Consider the following 4,040-nt stretch of genomic DNA (forward strand, 5'->3'; position numbering starts at 1 on the left):
CTCTCTCTCTCTCTCTCTCTCTCTCTCTCTCTCTCTCTCTCTCTCACACACACACATTGAAGAATATTTATCTGCCATTTATTCAAAAAAGTAATTTATTTACCAATTGAGTAAATAGATACAAGATCTGGCAAGGACACTTGAGAGCTTTTAAATGAATACAATGTTGGCAAATATAGAATATTAGAACCATTATTGTTTAAATATGTAGAACAATGTGTGTGATTTAAAAGCATAAGTAACACTTCATTTAACACTTGACATTCAAGTGTTATCTATTGTTTTACGCCCATAAGGTCTAGCCTAGAATTTCTGCATTGCATGTTGTGTTGAGTAGCAGCTTTCAATTCATCTGGTGCATGTAGTTTATTGACAAGTATTTTCTCTTCGAAATAACAAAGAATAATCACAAACCAGAAGGTTGGGTGGCCAAGCTGGCTATGTCATTAAACAATCCTGAGAAATGACATCCATGAAAGTTCTTGCTCTAGATATACTTGGCCAATTTCATTGAAACCATAAATGCCCTGAATTAATGCTAAATGTTCAAATCTGGGAAAAGGAACGCCTAATAATCAGAATTCACTGTCATTGTATTTCCCTCTTCATAGAGACATGAGCAAATTGCACCAAAATTTGTTATGCAGCATGACAGTATTACACATTCAAAGTGAAGGAGGTACTCATGAAGTTATCATGGATTGCTATCCAACCGCTAACAAATGTTTAGTTTATTTACACAGACAGATGGAAATGTGCTTCATTACTCCTAATTCATTCCTTGCACAATCAAATCTCAAAAGGATGACAATTTAAATCAAAGTGCAATGGCCTTTGCTCAGTATGATCTGAGATACCTTGTACAGGATCATGCTTTAATGCAGGACAACAAAGACTGCTCATTACATCCTCAATATTCTCATGCATTTGAGCAATGTACACACCTCTTGGTAGAATATTTACCAATGTTCTCCCTCTTGTCTTGTCTAAAAAAAAATATCAGCTTTCTTTACCTGGGTCTGAATTTTGAATTGTTTGGCTTCAAAACAAATCCAAGAAGTCTCTAAATGGTCACTCAACAGACTAAAAATAAAAGCTAAATTCTCAGATAAAGGAAAGGCACATTAAATAATATATTAGATATCCCTCTAACAGATGGGATGGTGATGACCGAATTGCCTTTAATCAAGGAGTGCTTCCTGAAACTAAACAACTGCTGTCAATGACTGACAATGTAAAAATTACAGTAATTAATTATGAGGTATGCAGACTTAGAGAATAATTAATGTAATTTATGCTTAATTACTACAAAGTATTTGAAACTTATTTAAATTGTATTGTGACATTAAATTAATGTGTATTTATTTATTTATTGGACCTATACCTATTACAAACCATTCTCTGTGAAAAAATAAAATGAGAAACGTAATCTAAGATATAAACGCTCTATGCAAATATAAAAAAATATATATAATTGAATCTGCATTAACATAACTGAAACAACAAAAATTCAAACACTTCACTTGAAAATGACTTAAATTAATAACCAAGTCATTTGGCAAATCTGTTAAAACATTTGTATGTTTCAAAGAAAATTTGTAAAATATTATTAATTTGTATTATAGCATACCTGGTACTGAAAGAAGCCTATTGTGTGTGTGTGTGTTTCTATATATGCTTCTTTGTCTTAACCTCATATGATATTTGTAAATGAGTGTCACTGGCATAGAAGCAATGTCACTCATCTGAAGTCTTCTATGAAAGTATGCCTCTTTTTAAATTGAGATCTTTACCTAATAAAGTCAGTTTTCAATTAATGCACTGTGTTTGTGTAGTTCTATTTAATATAGCAATTAGCATTATAATACTTAATAAATGGCGAAAGAATAATTAAGAAAGTATTCTAGGTCTTAATTTTCACTGGTCTATAATCTACATACCTCACACAACATACCCCTCATCTATCTCAGTTATGACACTAAAACATTTAACCTCAGTTACAGAATATTTCTGATCTTTTAAAATGCTTCATAATTTATGACCTCTGGTTGTTAAATCACCTTCACTGTGAGGAGTTAATACTGCTTCTGTTATGTATTATTTGTCAAAGATCTGTTTGATAATAATGCGGGTGACGTTTTGGTATGTCCAATAATCTATAACTAAATACCTCTCTCTCTCTCTCTCACATAGTTTGAGGAATATTTGTCTAATGATTCATCTTTTCTCCACTAATTATAGTAAATAGTAATTACAAATAAGTTAATGCCCAGAGCCCAATCCATTTGCTGGTGGTCTCTGGCAGCAAAAGTTAATGTATAAAAATTTGAAGGAACAAAAAAATGTTAATGAGATGATTTTCTGTGGAGAATGAAAAATTCAAAATTTTGGACACTTGCTCATCTCCAAAACACTGAACTTTTCACTCCTCAGGAGAAATCAACTCAACAGCAATTTATTTTTTCTACCAACTTTTACAGAACAATTCATTTGGTTTCTAGGAATTTCTAACTGGTTTACATGTCAGAGAAGTATAATAGTTTTCAACAAACCTTTATAGCATGGAAAATCAAGGAAGATTATTGTGTAATGCCTGAATTGGTGATAATGTGTAAATAACAGTCGTTGATTATACAATTTAATTAAAATAAAACCAGTTAGTGCACAACAGATTTATGTTAATATCAGCCAATATACTTTTCTCATGACTTGGGTTCAAACTCAGTCGTTGCCATTACATGTCTTACCATCAAGTAACTTGAAGAAAAGATGGATTTTCTAAATTACTTTTTAATTTTATCAAAAGAGAGAGGAGTCAAAAAGATAAATACATTGCTGGCTGTTTCAAAGTAAATAAAAAAATTGATTTTTCTCAACTGTTACTTATTTAAAGAATTAACAATAAGTAAGGGTTAAAAAATTGCTAAAAAGCTTTAAAAGAATGACAAAATAGGTTAAGGTCTTCATTAATTGTATTTTAAATTAGATCTTCCGATCATTTAGAAATAGGATAGTCTTTTTAAAGATTCTTTTACAGCTAGATGTCTTTATTAACCATTAACCACTTTTTAAACTATCAAGTAGGATTTAGATCTGCATATCAAATAAGTCTTTTGTCTTGGTCCAAAACTCTGAAAAATAACTGTTGTAAATTTTGAACTCTCAATCATATTTTCTGCAGTCCAGTACCTTAACTTCACAGCTATTGTACTTTATATATAATGAATGCAATTGTATTTTCTTTCTTTTGCAAATTATGATTATTCTCTGATTAACCAGTAGAATTTAGTATCAACAAAAACAATGAAATAATGTAGCACCTAATTTTATTCTAATTACTTTTCTAAAATTTTAAGTACTTCAAAAGTAAGCAATGTTTCCACTGCACTATTTTCTCTAGCAAAAGTAGATAGGTCACCTTCTTTAGCTAGATATGAAGTGCTTAAATTAATTTTGTTATAGAAAGCAAGTATGTTAGGTGAACAAGTGCTACATTGCAAAAAGGTAGGAACCTTGACTGAGGTAGAATAAAGGAAAGCATATATAATTTAACTTCAACTAACCTTCAAGATTTAGGTTATCAGATCAAATGGCTAAGGAGGAGGAGGTTACAGAAGAATTTAAAAAAACCTTAGATAGCGCCTGTGCCTGTATGTATGTCTACTGAGTGCATGGTAAATACCTAAGTTTGTATATTTATGTATATGAATATATGATTTAAAGGTATATGGATATATTTACTTACATTTATATTTACATACAGATATATATAGATATAAACATATATAATTTTGTTGTCTGGGGAGTGTCATATTGCCCTGATATACTTAACATACCAATTCAATTTCCACTCATTTATTTATTTATTTATTTTTTGTCTGTTACAAAAAGCTTTTTCATTGCTTTTGCAACTTTATCAATGGATATCAACTCTGTACATTATCAAAGCAGCATTCCTTTGGTCTGTTAGAGATTTTGTTTCATGTGTGTGTGTGTGTGTGTGTGTGTGTGTGTGTGTGTGTGTGTGTGTGTGTGTGTGT

At 30.8% G+C, this 4,040-nt stretch overlaps 1 protein-coding gene across 1 annotated transcript in view; it reads left to right on the forward strand.

Moving 5' to 3' along the window:
- LOC106871031 (unconventional myosin-Id) overlaps positions 1 to 4,040 on the forward strand; it is a 107,701-nt gene that overhangs the window by 46,705 nt on the left and 56,956 nt on the right. The window lies entirely within an intron of this gene.

The sequence above is a fragment of the Octopus bimaculoides genome, chromosome 9 (assembly GCF_001194135.2).
Source record: "Octopus bimaculoides isolate UCB-OBI-ISO-001 chromosome 9, ASM119413v2, whole genome shotgun sequence".
Classification (NCBI taxonomy): domain Eukaryota; kingdom Metazoa; phylum Mollusca; class Cephalopoda; order Octopoda; family Octopodidae; genus Octopus; species Octopus bimaculoides.